The sequence below is a fragment of the Neomonachus schauinslandi genome, chromosome 4 (genome assembly GCF_002201575.2).
Source record: "Neomonachus schauinslandi chromosome 4, ASM220157v2, whole genome shotgun sequence".
Lineage (NCBI taxonomy): Eukaryota > Metazoa > Chordata > Mammalia > Carnivora > Phocidae > Neomonachus > Neomonachus schauinslandi.
The window spans coordinates 38,897,125-38,915,307 of NC_058406.1; the positions used below are offsets into that span (position 1 = coordinate 38,897,125).

General features: G+C 40.1%; 1 protein-coding gene across 1 annotated transcript in view; it reads left to right on the forward strand.

The window, feature by feature from the left end:
- The window catches only part of ELAVL4 (ELAV like RNA binding protein 4), an 85,924-nt gene that overhangs the window by 10,137 nt on the left and 57,604 nt on the right, over positions 1-18,183 (forward strand). The gene's annotated exons all lie outside the window — the stretch shown is intronic.

Here is an 18,183-nt window from a genome sequence, read left to right on the forward strand (position 1 = left end):
GTGTGTGTGTGTGTGTGTGTGTGTGTGTGTGTGTGTGTGTGTGTGTGGCGGTGGTATAGATAGACAGCCATGACCCCCGGTGTGCTCTGGGATGTGCCAAGAATGGCTTCTCAAGTAGCCTGTGTTTTCCTAAGCTTGCCAGTCTAAACCTTTGGAGTTTTCCTTTCTAATTTGTACATGAAAAATAACAGGCTGAGTTGAACTTTTTTTTTCGAGTGCCCCCTTTGAAGATGCAGCAGTAGTAAATACAGCTTTAATGATAAACTTTAGCTCTAAGTGCTATTTAAAAGTCTGTCGTGGAAAGCCTGAGAACTTGCAATCTTTACTAATGAAACTTTTATTAGGAGAGTGCTCACTTAAAATGGAGTAAACGACTAAGTCCCTGTAATGTGTGATTTTGACCAGATTTGACTCATCCCCTCTTATGTTACTTTTTGTAATGCAGCCAACCACACATCTAAAATTCTGGATATTGTACTTGTCTTCAATATTAATTATCTCTGTTGATGCACTGGGTACAGACAGTACAATTCCCACAAGTCCAGATTCTTACTGTAATACCCACACAAAAGTGATATTTATGAATAATATTGGGAAAGTTGTCCTCATGGTAACCATTCCCCAAAGGAAGCTTTACATAAATGTGCATTTATTATTCAGGATATTAAAAGGGAATCCTTAGCTTTTACTTTTTAATTTGGGCTAAAATATGTAAATTGGTTTTATTTTGGAGTTGCTCTGTTTTAGGTGGCTTTGGGGGAGGATAACTTTCTAGCTTGATGATATTTTAATCACCTCTGTAGTAGAAAGGGTTCCAAGACTGAAATCAACCTGGTTATTGTGATTAAGACCCAGGGGGCCAGTGTGCAGATGGGGCTAAAAACATGTTACATCAACTTGTACATATGTAGAAAAATTAGATTTTTTCTGCTAGATACCACTGTCCTGCATCTTTACTGTCAGGGGCCCGCTCAGAGGCTAAGGAATCCCGGGTCTGCCTCTGGATTCATAGGACCTTCATGTTGTGCTTGTGCAGGCAACCAGCTGGAAAGATTGCTCTTTGTCTTACAAAACCAGAAGTGCCAAGGACTTTGAAGTCAGGTGGATTGGGGGCTAGAGTCCTGACTTTCCCTATTAGTAACTGGGTGATCTTGGATGAGGTCCTTCAGCTTTCGAGCTTCAATTTCCTCATCTTTAAGATGGAGATGATAAGGCCTGACTCACAGGGTTTTATGTGGATCCGACGAGAAACAATATGGGAAGGTACCGGTCATACACCTGAATATTAAAAATGCTTAGAGGATGTTAGGTCTCTTTCAGTCTGCCCATGCCAGATGTCCTGGGGAGGAGTGACATTGAATGCTACCCTCATAGTCTCTGTCCTCTCCCCAGAACTAAAGGAGGGTGGGGGTGACACACAGTAATTTTTAAACACAGACAAGCCCTCAGTTCTTCCCTGGAATTATGTGGCTTTATTAAGTTTTCGGCATGCTCATAGGCTTTTGCAAGGTACATTCATGGTCCCCTTTGGAATTAGAATTAACTTGGGATTTAGTTGTTAAAAGAGAAAAAAGGTGAACATAAAATTAATTTTAATTGATGCTGTTTTTTCTTTTTTTAATTTCATGAAAGAGTCTGTTAAGAATTTCAGAAGTCAAGCAGAAAAAAAATCAGGTTAAGCTAATGAATATGGTCTCATCTTTGCTGTCTAAAATATATTATTATAACCTGTGAGTTATTTGACTTTGGCCCAGAAACCAGCTTACTTTGGAGCTATTTTTTTTTTCCTCTTCACCACATTAGCTTTTTTCTTCTATCCCTCTTATTTCCCCAACAGACTGAATTTTGAAGTTCTATTTTTCAAGGAGTGGTGAAGAGGTTGAGGCAAAAAGTGGCTTAATGAGATTTTTCTAACTTGCCATCAGTTTTCTTTCTCCTGCTTGGTGAGGCAAGATGATGGATGGCTTTGGCAGTGCAAACAGCTCTAGAAGCGATCACATTGACTGAAGAGGTGTGGGAGATGTGAGCAGAATGCTGGCCCTCAATTTATGACCCTCCTGTTTGCAGGAAAGAAAGAGACAGGACAAGAGTCACCGTAAAGGCCTGATGTAGCTGTTGATCACATGCACTTGGGAAGGGTAATGGGGGGTGTCAGGACCGGTGTTAGGCCGAGCCTAATTTTGTGCCTTTTCCCCAAGGCTCTGAAAGGGGGAATAAACAGGCACGTTAAATAAAATTCACAAGCTATTCTAAATCATGACCTGTTGCTGTCACCAGTGAGGACGAGAAAACGATACAAGTAGTACCTGAAGGGGTTCGAGACAGAAACTGAAAACATAACCTCCTTGGAACAGTATTTTAATGTCATGGATTTTGGATTCCACTTTATATAATCATGGGAAGGATGTGAAAGGGAGTCATTTTCTTTCCTTCAATTTAAGCCTTAAAATAAGGGGAAGGATTATAAATTGATCAGATCCCCCAAGCACCATTTTGCAGGCCCTATGCTATTAAAAAAAAAACAAACCAAAACCCTTTACTGTGAAACAGACAATAGAATTTTTCTCTTTCCATGCGTATCTATTTCAAGGCTTCCCCAAAGTTCTTCTAAGGATTTTGTAAGCAGCCTTGTGTGTGGTACACAAGCTCTCCGGAAGAATTTGGTTGATTTTTGCAATGTGTTTTGTAGGGGCAGAAATACGCCAGTTGAAAAAGGGGCTTGAATGTGGAGAGGAGTAGATGTTTGTGCATAGTTTAGCCTAGAAAAATCTCACAGTTATTAATGAAAGACCAAAAAGAGATGATCGGGTGAGCCATTTGAGCAGGTGACTGGGCAGGGGAGGGGCGGGTGGATATTCTTACGACCTCCTTGCTAGAAACATGTTCGTATTATTAAAAAATTGACCCCTATTTAAGCCAGTACTTGAGTTTCAATTCCTTCTTGCTTTACACCTCTGGCTGAAGGTTATCAGCGAGAAGAAAGACTTTTAGCTTAGAAGAGCTTTAGTAAAAACTCTTAAGCAGGTCTCTGGTTGGTGAATTTTGGAGACGTGGGCTTGCAGTTGCTATAATCATAACAGTACTCTTCCTGAACTATCGTCGTGTCAATTTTCCAAGAACAGAGGAGCAAGTTTGTGTTTCTAGAGCTTCAGCTATTCCCAGCACAATTCTGCTGTAATGGATCTGTGACTAGGGAGATCATTTCTCATATTCACTGAACATCGTATAATTTTTGCCCTATGGTGTCAGGTTGATCTCCTTAATGCAGTTAGGGCAGGTGTTATTAACCCCTTTTTATAGAAAATAGAGTTCAGCCACCTGCCTTTGGATACATGTTTAACAATAGCAGAAGTCTTAGCTCCAGAGTGTTTAGGAATACATCCAGCCTAGCGAAAGTTTACTTCTCCAGGGGAAAAAAACAAAAACAAAACAAAAAAAGCCATTCCTTTTCTAGATCAAGTTTTTCAGTGTGGAATCAGCAAATACAATTGCATGTCTGTGCATATAAACCACATTATAGGTGCCTCCTGGAATGTCAGTATTTAAAACATATTCTGATGTAGTGGGCAAGGACAGTGACAGGCAGAATGTGAAAAGTGTCTCAGCAGAGGAGGTACAATATACAGAAAAGGAGACATTCATTGTTGTTGGGGGAAGGAGACAGCCTTCACGGAGGAAATGCCATTTGGGTGGAGCCAGGAAAGATGGATAGGCAGAGAAATTAGGAAAAAGGGGGCATTCCGTGTGGAAGGAAGACTATGAGTAAAGGCACAGAGATGGGCACTTGCTTAAGGAATGATAAGTAGTCTGGGGTAAATGCAGCATAAGATGTGTAAAGATAAAGCTAGAGAGATAGGTAAAAGCTATCATTTAGGAAGGGTAAGGTGTTTGACTTGGTTTTAACTTTATATGAATCAGTACTATGGAATGTCTTAGATCAGAGGATTATGGTTTCCTGATTGTTTTGCAGGGTTGAGACTTGCCTTTATCAGGTCATGATTTCTCAGAAGTTGAAGTCACCCTAAAGATACTATTGAATTAGACATTGGTTATTTAGAGATAATAGGCATTAAAGCACTCTTCTGATCAGAGTGTGATGTGATGATGATGATGATGATGATGATGACGATGCTCACTGGTGCAACTGGGGTTACAGTGTCAAAAAGCACTAGGAGGAAAAATACCAACTTTATTTCAGATTGTAAATAAGTGTGCCATAAGAGGGGCACGCTGCATGTCTCACCAGCAGGTACCAGTGCTCGTGTCCTGGGAAAATGGGTGGCCAGAGAAAGGAGGGTGGTAGTGGGGAATCAGCTTATTTCCTCCAGAATAGAGAAGTACCCACCTCAGACTTCCATGTACCCAGGCGTACCTGTCTTCCCGGGTAGTCTGTGAGCCCTGGAGGGCAGAGAGCTTGTCAAATGCTCTCTCTCTTTTTTTTTTTTTTTAAAGATTTTATTTATTTATTTGAGAGAGTGAGAGAGAGAGAGCACAAGAGGGGGTAAGGTCAGAGGGAGAAGCAGACTCCCCGCCAAGCAGGGAGCCCGATGCGGGACTCAATCCCAGAACTCCGGGATCGTGACCTGAGCCGAAGGCAGTTGCTTAACCAACTGAGCCACCCAGGTGCCCTCAAATGCTCTCTTATTTCAATGTGGGCACACAGTAAGTACTCAATAAATGTTTATGGAATTGAGTTATAATTTTTTAAAGAGTCTGAACTACAGAGTTATAAGACTTGTGAATTTGGGCTCTGTCGTTTAGTTTATTCGTCCAAGTCACCTAACCCGGCTGAGTTTCAGGTTCTTAATATGCAAAAGAGAGTTAATACAACTTCATATCTTGATGGGAGGATCAGTTAAACCGTATCCTTGATACACCCCAATAACAATATTAGTAAACTTTAGTAAATATTAGTAAAACAGAATAACAATACTAGTCAATTACTAGATTCTAGTTTTGCCTACAGTTATTTTACTGGGTCTTAACCAGAATTAAAAAAAAATTAAAACAATAAGTGAGATAGACATTTTGACTTTGTTATATTTCTGCTTTCTTGGTTAACATTCTCAGAGCTGAAACACTCCACATTCTCCAGCAGCTTAGGGGGCCAACTCAAGTTTAAAATTCTGAGAGAATCACCCTGTCTCTAGCTTATCCAAATCCTCTGCCCCTCACTCCTCTTTATTAAGCATCACATACCCAGAAGGTACACTAGCAAATTGTGCAATTGAATAAAACCCACACTTTTCATTTAGGTTCTCGCAACCTTATCATATTTAATAGTATCGCTTTTTCTACATTATGGTCAAATAAATTTTTACATAAACTAAAAAAAAGTGAAATAGAAAAGAAAAGATCAGTGGCTAGGGCTTAGTAAGGGTAAGTATTATTTCATGAAACTTTGGGTTCAGTACCTATGTTTTGACTTGTGATGTGAAGTTGCTGTGTGTTCAGTATATTTCTTACTTTTTTGCTTTGTTCAGTAAATTTTGAAAAACACTGTCCTAGTTGATAGTGAGCTCTGCATTATCCAAAAGAAAATCAGCCACCTTTTTTTTTTCTTCAGTGCTATGCAATGCAAGATCTCTAGTATCTTCCAAATTATTAAAGAAAGGATGGCATCTGATTATTTTAGATTTAATGTGGAAAATGTATCTTAAATCTTTGAAAGTTAATGATATCTGCATGGCATATGTTGGGACTCTCTATTAATCAAAGTATTCATTAACTAGCAAATCTTATACCTTGGTCATGCTACCTAGCTGAACCTTCAAAGTAATAATAATAATAATGATAGTAATAAGCAGTGGAGGTGATCTGGAGGTGAGACTACAAATAATGAGATTAGCTTTCATTTCTTGAGCTCTTACTATGAGTCAGGCACTGTGCCTTACATACCATTCCTTTTAATCCCTAAAACAACCTTAAAAGGTAAATGTTAATTTTCCTGTTTTATGGATGAACTGAGATTTTGAAAGGTAAATTAAGGTTACACAGCAATCGGGCCAGATTTGATTTAAACCCAGGTGTGTCTAGTTCTAGAACAAAATGTCAAAGGTTTATTCAGTTCTGTGAAAATGTATTAAGATGCCTACTCTGTGTTAGGACTGTACTTCTTTACAGAGAGTGGTGGGTCAGTTGGTCTCTGCCCTTGAGGGTTTACTGTGCATGAAAGTGGGTGAGATGTGATTTAATCACAAGAGGACAGACACAAAGACTTTCATACTAAGTATTTAATTCTGGAAGTAGTGAGAAAAGTACCTGCCATATAGTTTAGGTATTCAATAAAGATTTATTGAATTGAATTGAAATTGGATGAATCCTCACCTGGTGATTTGGAAGGGAGTGGCTGAGTATTGGGGAACCTTTGTGCCAAAGAATTTCCTTACCTGGAAAGTGGCAGATCCATCTGCCCTAAAACCATTCAGTGCCCTTTGGAACTTCTGAAACTGGCAGCAGCAAAAAGCCAACCAGAGCTCAAGAACTCAAATTATGAACTCCAAGTTTCATTCATGCAGAGAGAACATTTTCCATCTTAGTATGAAAAGAGAATCCTGTGGCAGAAACATTTAGAGAATGATAGAGGGCAGCCTTCCTTAGAATGAAAAATAGTAATTATTATTGTTGTTATTGCTATTTTTACTATACTAACCTCATAACCTCAAGCAAGTCACATTACCTCTGTGAGCCTCCATTTCCGCATTTGTAAAATGATTTCTACTTCTTGGGGTTGTTGTGAAGATTAAATAGATCCATTTAATAAAGCCTTGCTAAGCACTTACTGTTTAGTGGTGTCTGAGGATTTACTATAAGGGAGACATAGCACCCTGCCCTCAGGGAGCTGAGTGTCTGGTGAAACTGCCGTGAGGGTGGATTCAGCCCCACCACCTGCAAAGCCCACTATTGACAGAATGCACCCCTTGCAGTCTGCTTTGGGGCGTATATATTATTGTCATGCATGTCTCATTTGCATCATTGGAAGTTCAAGTTTATTGAGGATAAGAATGCCATGATAGTCTTCTTTTTATCTTCTACTACCCTTGGGCCCCTGCCTTTACCTGTTGGTCAGGGTTACCCTATATAGTTGTCACTCAATGAATCCAGCCCAGTTCAGCAAATATTTACCAAGTTGTTCAAGGTGCTGTGCTGGGAAAGGGAGAGTAACATTTGCTGAACAGAAAATGACTTTAGAGTACAAAAGGGGAACAGTATCACGAGGTGGTGATAAACTACGCTAGTGCTAAAAATGCCTGTGACCTATTCAGGAAGAAAGTAAGGCCCCAAAGAAAATTTGGTGGTGAGCCTAAAAAAATAATGTATTCTTTCTTTTTCTCAGTGCTGTTTTGTTTGTATTTTGTGGGGAACCAGTGTATTTGCTACAGGCACACAGTTGAGATGTGATCTCAGAGATGGCTACTTAATAGATTTGTGGCTCAGGATCAAGCCCAGGAGCCTTCACAATGCCCAGGAGACCCTCTGCGGCCCGGCCTCCACCCTCCTTTTCAGCCCTCCATCCTGCAGCTCTCCACCTTCCATTCATTCTCCACTGTGGAACTTTGCGATGCTGTTCCATCTGTCCCTATGCTCAAACAGATCCCTTGGTCTCAAACATCCTTCTGTCTTCTTCACTTGGCTTTAAGAGACAACTAGGAGGTGACTTCCCACTTAGGAAAGCGCCCCTGACCCACGCTGGGTTAGGGCCTCGTCTATGAGCACTGCCAGCGTCCTTCCTTCCATCAGTCTTCCCCCCGCCCCGCACCCCGCATTATCACTTGTTGATTTGTCCATCTCACCACCACATCAGCAGTCAGGACTGGGCTCCTCTCTGTGCCTGGCCCCTAGCAGGTGCTCAGTAATGAATTGTTAACTGAATGATAGAGTTGGATGTTGGTTAGATTGTTCATTAATGGGTTGTCATCAGGTGCCCTGTTACCTTTAGCCTGTGAGAGGGATGTTGGACCCGAAGACCTCTGTTGTGAAGACTGATTTTGACACTACGGTTGCTCACCAACTACAGTTCTGTAACTTTGGGTTGAAGATCTTGAGTATGTCTATTTACATGAAACTTTGCCTGACTACCATGACTCACCTGCACTTTCTCAGTAATTCTTTTTTTTTTTTAAAGATTTTATTTATTTATTCATTAGAGACAGAGAGAGAGAGGCAGAGGGAGAAGCAGGCTCCCAAGGAGCAGGGATCCCGATGCGGGACTCGATCCCAGGACCCTGAGATCATGACCTGAGCCGAAGGCAGACGCTTAACCATCTGAGCCACCCAGGCACCCTCAGTAGTTCTTTTTTTTAGACCCCTTGGTCTATATGTCACTTGGTCTCTCCCATAGAGTTAACAATGATACATCACAATAATAAGGACGCTTTATAGTGTATCTATCAGGCTTTACGGAAAGAACAGACTTAGGTTATCTCATTGAACCTCACAACTCTAGGAAGCAGGTATTTGTGTTCCCGTTTTGAAGAAAGAGCACCACGTGGTTTGCATAACTTGCACAAGGTCACATGGCTAGGGAGTGTCAGACTTGGAATTCCAAGCCTAGTCTGTTTGATTCCAGAGCCCATATTCTGTCTCCCATTTTGTGAAAGGATTGTAAAGAGCCGGTTCAGAGCCTGGCACATAGTAGGCATTTAATAAAGGAACATTTTTAAAAATAGTTCAGTCCCCCTAGGATGTATATTTTAGATATTGGTCATTTTTTTTTGCAGGACTCATAAGGAGAGGAGATTTAGAATAAAATATGCAAGCTACTTCCCATTTCATTACCTTTAAGAAGGAGAACAGATAACCTCAAAACTGAGGATATATCATCCCAGAAAGGATCATGGATGCCAGAGAAAGATAAAAGAGCTTGACAAAAGAGCACTGGCGTGTGAGATCCTGAGTTCAGTTCTTGAGTCTGCTACTTTCTAGTTTTAAGTTAAAGTGCTTACTTTTGAATTTGTATCTTCATAGGTCAGAAGTATTCAGGCCAAGACTCCTGTATTAACTGGAATTGTAAATAAGCCTACTTGATGCTCTAGTATGGGCAACTAGAAAGCATTAGTTTTAAAATATAAATATGTGTATTTTATGTATTTTTATCTCCTCTCTCCATTGTGTGTACTATTGCATAAAATTAGATTGAAATCTTAAGATTAAAAGAGAGATATAGTTTATTCTTTTTTTTTTTTTAAGATTTTATTTATTTATTTGACAGAGAGAGACACAGCGAGAGAGGGAACACAAGCAGGGGGAGTGGGAGAGGGAGAAGCAGGCTTCCCGCCAGGCAGGGAGCCCGATGCGGGGCTCGATCCCAGGACCCCGGGATCATGACCTGAGCTGAAGGCAGACGCTTAACGACTGAGCCACCCAGGCGCCCTGAGAGAGACTCTTAAGCAGGCTCCACACCCAGCACCGAGCTGATGCAATTTGGGGCTGATGTCACAACCCTGAGATCATGACCTGAGCTGAAGGCAGAGGCTTAACAACTGAGCTACCCAGGTGCCCCGAGATATAGTTTATTCTTGTGCCAAAGCTCTTTTGTTTTCATTTGCAGTGTGTGGATTTAAATTACTTAAAAAAAAAAAAAAAGCAAAACTCTCCATCAAACACTTTTGAGAGTAGAAGAATAACTGAACATTTGGCAATGCACCTTTTGTGCACAGCACTGGATGAAGCCCTAAATATTTTCTTCCTCTTTTGTTTAGTGGCATGTTAGGATTGTGATTCTCCCAAAATTTATTTGCCCCGCCCTTGGCCACTAGTTCACATTTGTTTTGATCTTGATGCCTGCACTCATCTGAAATAAACAGTGCAGGTAGAGTGAAGAAAAGGCTTAAGAAAATGATTTAAAAATAGAGAACCACACATTTCTCTTATGGTTTTCTCAGCACACTGCTGCAGAGCCTGGTGGGCTGGGAAAAAGGAAGTCTCCTGCAATGTTCTCCTCTTCTTTCCCTCTAAACTCTCCTAGCAACCTGCACCTGCCTCTGATCACTGATTCAGTCAGCGGACTTTGGTCAAATTCTTCCTGTATACTGCATGCCTGGAGCAAGAAGTCAATGAAAATTCAGGCCCTGTTCTCAAGGAGTTCCCAGTCAGTGGGGAGACAGGCAGATAAACTGTGGCTGAATGTGGAGTGGTGAGTGCCACGACAAAGGAGAGAGAAGAGGTGCCTAGGCCATGTGGGTCAGGGAGGCAGGCTTCAACTGAACTTTACAAAATGGCCAGGTTATTTCGACGGTGGTGGAAGAAGCATTTTAGTGGGGGGAGGAGAGAAGCATATATATAAAGACATGGAAGAGACGTACCTACCACAGAAGGCATTCAGAGTATGGCACTTGCCTTATTGCAGTTTGGGACTTTGTTCATAGATCTGTATACTAACCACTGCTGCCCCCCCCACCTTCCAGAACTAAATTCGTAGAGGACAGGGATCAAATGCCATGGAACTCAGTTATCGAACTATAATAATACATTTAATCCTTGCCACATTCCTATGAACACTATTAACACTGAGAAAACTTAGACACAGAATTGTTAAGTAACATGCCCAAAATCACACAGGGGAACAGGGATTCAAACCTATGCATTCAGGCTCTGGTGCCTATGTTCCTAATCATTACACTCTGCACTAGATATTAGAAACATGCTTAAATTGATTTGAATTGAATGGAAGCAGAAGTAATTGCATGATAGTTTATTCACTCATTTGTTTACAAAAAATAACATGCAGGGCATTCTGAGCTCTGATAGTTGTTGCAGCAAAGTATTGAGTCCCCATGGGCTTTGAGTTTGGCTTGTGTGACTTGTAGGGACTCTCAAAGGTGGAAATGTTCTGTGGGACTCTTGACCTCTAGACTTTAGCTAGATTCAGATCCAGAGTGAAAATGAAATGGGAGTTTAGACCTGAAGCACAGGCCATCTGAGTTGGAAGGAATGTGGGGGTAAAGAAACAGAGGCTATGAAAACGGCCTTAAAAACACAGTCTTTGGGGACAGTTTGAAAGAAGTTGAAGACAAGAGTGATAAGGGCAATATAGCTTTAAAAGATAAAAGTGTTCCTATTTTTAAAATGATTTTGAAAAAGTGAGAGAGATATGAGAGAGGTTTATGATGAGAGCAGAGTGGTGGGAAATAGAGCAAGGAGAGCAGATTTAGCTATGGAAAGCAGGTGAGCACCTAGAGAGCCATCCGTTTATTCATTTATTCTACCAACAAAGCCCAGAGCTCTGCACTGGTCCCTGGGATTATAGATGAATCAAATACAGCCCCTGTCCTCAAGATGCTCACAGTCCAGTGACAGAGACAGGAAGATGGAGAGTCTCGGGGCTGTGCGGTAAATGTCTGTGAGGGAAGCATGTGCAAAGGATAGACATGGGAGCTGGGGAAAGGCTTGTTAGGCCTGATGGTGGGAGAGGAGAACTTTCCAGGACAGGAGTGCTGGTGCACAGTGCGGCACTGGAGAGACCACAGCGTGTACTAGTTTGCCATTGCCGACGGCGGAAGGATGTTGCCAGGAGTGTGCTCTCCAGCATTTATGGAGGCTGTGGTGGGTAAAGGAGGAAGATGAGAGTCAGTGACAGGAAGACCTTGGTTCAGATCCCAGCTCTGCACCTTGTGAACCAGGGGTAGTCACTCTACTTTCTGTTTGCTCCTTGACCCTTGGTCTGCTCACCTATAAAATGCAAATGATACGGGAGGGGGGCAAATCCCACTCATCCCTCAGGGTCTTCATGAAGATGGGATGGGGTGTTGGGTGTGAATGTGCTCACAAAATCCCCTGAGTCAAGCATGTGATTGAAAGGCTTCTTTCCAGTGGCTTTGTAAGGTTTCATCTCGCTTCCGCGGGGAGATAACACTTTCTGTGTTTTCTCTGCACTTCCCATCACACCTTTCCAACCATGCCCTGGAAAATCCTCTTGAAGTGCATTTGGTCAATGTAGCTGCTCCTTGGGGTCCACAGGAAGGAAGGAACAGTCTAAGTGGAGGGTGGACCAGGGTCATGGACCTGCTCCACCCTGAGCAGGTCCGTGTGGAAAGCCAAAAATGCCCTCTGCTATCCATAGCTAGAGCCCACTGTGGCAATTTCCCAAAATTTCCTATGAAAACAAGGGGGTTTCCCTCTTGGGAAATCAGAAACCTGAATGACTGCACTTATTATATTTGAAGTATCTAACTTTAAGCCATTCACAGTAGAGGGTTTTTAAAAAGGCAAAGTGTACCAGAAATTATGTTTGTTAAGTGTTAAAAATGGTGCTTTCATTATTCACTTTTTAAAGTTCACTTAATCCCTTCCCCTTTGCTCTGTATTTTCCTGGCTGGTATTATTGTGAGAACTTATTAGTTAATGTTTGTGAAACATTTTGAAGATGAAGGAAATAGCTATTGACATAGGTGATGAGTAGTAACATTTTTAAGTGTTCTTTTCCATTTCAGAAATTAAATTCTAAGCATAAATGTTACCAGCTCTTAGTTGACTTTGCCACCTCATTTTAATGGGAATATATTTTCAGAATGTTAACATTTTTGATAAGGGGAATGAACATGTATTGAGTCCTTACTATGTGCCCAGGTCTGAGCCAGGTGCCTTAAATGTGTTATTTTTCAAGGCGCCTGGGTGGCTCAGTCGTTAAGCGTCTGCCTTCAGCTCAGGTCATGATCCCGGGGTCCTGGGATCGAGCCCTGCATCAGGCTCCCTGCTCCGCGAGAAGCCTGCTTCTCCCTCTCCCACTCCCTCTTCTTGTGTTCCCTCTCTTTCTGTGTCTCTCTCTGTCAAATAAATAAATAAAATCTTTTAAAAAATTGTTATTTTTCATCTTCACAGCAACCCTGCAAGGCAGATAGAATTGTGTGTATTTTTCAGTTGAATAAATTAAATTGCACCTCCGAGAATCTTACGTGTCTAAACCAAGGTCAAGGCTGGAGCCACTTTCAAACCCAAACTCTAAACTTCATGCTCTTGCCATGTAGAATTTTCAATCACGATCTTTCGTATAACAGCCATTTATTTGGCAGTTTTAGTGACTAATAGCAGATACATAGCCCAGAATGGTTTTAATCAGATTATATCGTTTCCTTTCTCCAAGACTATTGGTTTGCATTTTATGGTGATAGGAACTCTTTCCTCCGACTTGGAGGTTTCAGAAAGGCACAGAGTTTGGTGTCACACTTGAGTTCAGGTTGTGGTTCTGGCTGAGTGAGAATGGATACTGCCTGCCCCAGGCCTCACTTCTTCATTCTGTGTAGCGTGACTTCAGTTCTTCAAGCCTTGGTTTCCCCAACTGTAAGTGGGGGGAATGACGGTTACCTACTTTGCAAAGTTGTGGGAGAATTAAGTGAAGTAATGTACCTGATGACATCTATCACCATTTATTATGTGCTAAGTGGGGTAGTATTGGAAGGAGTTAATGGTAATTGCTTGCCTAAATCTTTTCCCGTGTAACCCAAAGCACTTTTTTAAATCATTGTTATCACAAGATCTTCATTTATTGGGCCTTTGCCATGTTCCTGGCAGGGACTTTGCTGGGCACTTTGTATATACTTCTCCATTACCACATTATAGAGTAATTATTTATTGATTTATTTACTTTCTTGCAGGCAGGAACCCCTTTTGTCTCCTGTATCTCAGGCATTTATCATAATGGCTTGTGGCCCATTGAAGGAACTCATTAATGTTAAGGAAGTTAGCTTGACTTTTTTTTTATTAACATATAATGTTTCAGGGGTACAGGTCTGTGATTCATCAGTCTTACACAATTCACAGCTTGACTTTTGTCCCTTTGTACTGCCTTTCCTCTTCTTTTAAGAACGAACTTCAGTTGTGGGGAGGAGCTATTCAAATGAAGGACAGTACTGTCATTATTAAATTGTGACTTGCTTTAAAATACGCCTGTAACTAAAAAAAAAATTGTTTGCCCTAATTTGACAACAGCTGATTCTGAATATTTGTTAGCCTTTCACTTTTTTAGAGATAAATTTCTGGGATAAAAAGACTATATCAAGATTTGGAGGAGTTTGCCAAGCAAATTTACTTTGTATCTGTGATTTTAAAGGACATGGTTACCCGATGCAAAGAAGTAAACTCTTTTTTTTATTATTACTATTAACATATAATGTATTATTTGTTTCAGGGATGCAGGTCTGTGATTCATCACTTATACAACATACAGAGCTCACTACAACACAACACACTCATTTCAGTACCTGAGTGTATACATGTATCTATTAGAATTATTCTTAGGGACTTATTAAATTAGTCCTAAAAGGGTCTTATCTGAGAATTACATATCATGCAATTTGAATTTTAGTATAAAGGTAATAATTTTGAAGCCTTACTATTTCTGTCTTACCATTTCTGAATTTTTAAAATGCCAATTTTACTCATGCCCAATTAGTATGAATTAGTGAGATTTCAAAGCATTATCTTGAAAGGCAAAAGATTATTTGTGAAGACATAACTATTAACTTATTTATTCTTTGTTCTAATCCAAAATTCTCTGTTGTTATAAGGCAAATCATAAAAATACATCTATTTTTCTTTTTTAAAATACAGAACAATGAGGAAATTGAGGTGCAGGAAAATTAAGAGAAGAAAAAAATAAGATAAATTCAGAGGTAAAGTTTGTGTTTAAAAAGAATTAAAAGTTTGCAGCGAGATTCTATGCTCTTTCTTTAAACACAGAGGGCTACAGATTTACTACCTGTTTTCCTAGCAATATTACAAAGAGGGGACCCAATGAATTACAAGATGCAGAGTCCATAAAACTAAAGCAAACCCATCATACAGAGGACAAAGAATGTTAGTGGTTCATTGTCATAACAAAGTATTTGTCTTAAAGTAGACAAATATTCTGATATGTGGTATTTGTGATTTTTTTTTTTTGCCTCTCCACATTGCTTCTTGTTCATGAGATTTTTAATAAATATGTATTAGGAAGATCTCCATAGGCAGGAAAGAGAGAGGGAGAAGCTTAAGAAGCATGGCGTGGAATGATGCTTGCTAGTGTCATACATTCATAAGATGTCCTTGAAGATGGAGCACAGAACAGAGATCAGGGAAATTTTGGCAGCTGCAGTTGGGAAAATAAATGGCTGTTGTGTGATTGGGCAGATCCTAAAAGCAGGCTCCTGCTCAAACCATGTAATTAAGAAAAGTGGGAGCTTTTGTCCAAGTGCAGAATGTTCATAATATCAGAGTTTGTCAGCAGGAGCTTTTAGAACGGATCAGTACTTTTCACTCCCTGATCCAGGGAACGGTTTTCTTATAAATCATCTTCTCTCCTTGCTGTCCTCCTGAAGGTTGCTGCCAGGCGATAAGGCGGACTTAGATTGTAACCTTGCTAATACACAGTGATTTAGATGAAGGAGAGACCGAATCACAGTCCGTTTCAAGAAATGCGATTTTTATTCATTTGGGCTCCTATGTGTCCTCTAATGTAGGAACAGAGTGTGGCCAGGGAGAGATCCTGAAGGACGGCTCTGGGAAGGAGATGGAATCATTTTTAATACTGTGACTCCAAATGGTTTGAAGGATTTGACATTTTCTTTCATTTTTAAAAATAACTTCCTTTCGGATTATAAAAGTGCTGTATTTTCACTTTAAAACAAAAAACTTGGGAAATAAAGATAGAGACAAGTATAATCCCACACTTTATTGTTAGCATTTTTATTTTTCCCTCCTACATTGTGCATGTTTATATAATCAAGATAATCATTTTTTTATTTCACTTTTTTCTACATTTATCACACATTTTCTCATGCTATAAAGCCCATTATACATATCATTTTAACAGCTGCAAAATACTGGATCATAAAACTATACAATAACTTACTTAGTCATTCCCCCTTGTTGGACACTTAGGTTGTTTCTATTTTTTCACTCTTTTAGATACACTTTTAATAATGTATCTAATTGTGCATACTTTTGGTCTTTAGAATTCTGGATTCTTGTCTGAGCTTCAGAATGGATCCTTGGGTCCAAGAACTTGAACATAAGGTTCAGAAAGATTGTGTCAAATTATATTTCCACCAATGATGATGAGAGAGACTATTTCACTGCACCTTAAAGCCTGCCAGTTGTAAACCTTGAATTTCTATGTTCTCTGTAAACAAGGTGTCCACAAATAACTCAAAGATACACTTCTCCCAGCCCAGGTCTGCATTCTCACCAAAACTGATATGATAGAGTCCAGTTTTACTCATACCCATCTGCCTTCCCAGGGGGTGTCAGGGATGAATGGTAGTTCCAAATGCCTCACTGAGGTAGTTGAGGGATAACATTCTCCTATTAGATCAAAAAGTCCTTTTTTCTAATGTATCCTTCTTGTTAAAAAAAAGAAGAAGAAGGAGAAGAAGAAGAAGAAGAAAGGAAACAAAAGAAAAGGAAGAAAGAAGAGAAGAAAAATTCAGAGAAGGAAGAAATTAAAAATAAAATTTCAAGTGTGATAAAGTAATTTTCAAATTTAAAACTGCCCTATCAGAATGATGTTCGGGATTTTTTCAATAATGAACACGTAGCTATAACATGACGTTGGTGTGAATTGTCCGTGGGTCTAATTTATCGTGGCCACGTATACATAACATAGAAGTACTAAGAACAGTTTTATTTCACTCAGTATCTTTAGCTTCAAAATGCCCCCAAATAATTTCTCTCCTTTGAATTGCACAATTGGAAGAGTGGCATTATACAATTCTTAACAAAGAGAAGGTTGCCCTGTGCAGATTTTTCTAGACACTAACTCCCTCTACTCCCCTTTACTATCCTCCCCATCTCCACCCAGCTTCATTAAGAAAACAAATATAAACTTTAACAATAAAAAATATTTTATTTGTATTTCTGAAGAATTTAATGAGTGTGCATAAGACAAAATCAGACATGTGACCCATGATATCTGCATCATGATCTAGATACAGAATAACCCATTGCTTTGTACAGCTAGAGCTAGGTGAGTTTGCTCACACTCTGAGGCAGGAGCCAGGCATTTTATAAATACACAATATTTATGTGTACATGAATTGTGCCATTGCCTGTTGGTTATGCATCAGAAGATAAGCTAAACTTAATCATTCTGGGGGCAGTTTTACAAATGATTCATTAATGTTCTTTGTATGGAAGATGCAGGTAACACATCTCCCATCACGACTGGTTCCCACCCCAGCAGGTGTCCTTAGCTTATCATGAGGCATTTTGGTTATTTTGTCCACATTAAACAGTCAGAGTTTGGGAGCTTAGAGGGTTGGATAGGAAAGAAATTGTTTTCCAATTGATTTTTTTATTAGGTTTAATATTTTTGCAGGAAGCCTAAGAGCTTGGCCATGAAATTGCATTTATATTGAAATGAAAACATTTGTGCTTTTCAGATATGTCTTTAACAAAGAAAGCTTATCAAAAGTTTGGGATCATCTTTATTTTATTGGCCATTTTGGAAAAGAGGACTAAATTGGGGACTCGGCGGGTGGTGAAAGAAGGGTCTCCTCGTCCTTATGATGAACTGGATGGTCATGCCATCCCTCAGCTCTGGAGAGTTTGCTGGAAAAGTCTGTTAAAACCAAAATACCCAGGGGTTTGACAAGGACTGCCCCAGGATGGGCATACCGGAAATCATTTTAGGTCCAAACGGAAGCCCTAAAGAAACACTGTAGGATATAAAGGAGGCCAGTATTCATTTAGGAGGGGAAATGTGTGTGCTGTATCTGGGAAGGAAGATTAAGAACTCAGATTTCTGTGAATTTGAGAATAATGCCTTAGAGAAATTAAATTTTGATTATGCTTTTCATATCCATGCTGGCCCTGCTATTTTAAGTATTAATGCCTCTTGTTCTCGCCAGCGGCTGCTGATTTTTTAAAAACCGTATCCCCACTGAGAATTCTTTTGGCATGCCCGGTATGCCTCTACAGTGAAGAAGATGCTGTTTCAAAGAAGTAATGCCTCAAGCTTGCCTCCTTGTTACAAAGTCAGTGGTCTAGGACATAAGCATTTAGACCAGAAGCAGGACATGTCCATTCAGTATCAGGACATGTCTGCGTATATTTCATGTATATGCTCTTTGGTAAGAAGGGGGGAGTCATTAGAGAAATTCTGGAGGCAACTGCTTAACGAAAGGGGTATATGCAATTGAGTTTAGTTAATTATTTGTTTACCTGCCCTCCTCTTCCGTCCTCCTAACTTGAATCCTCTAAGGGCAAGGA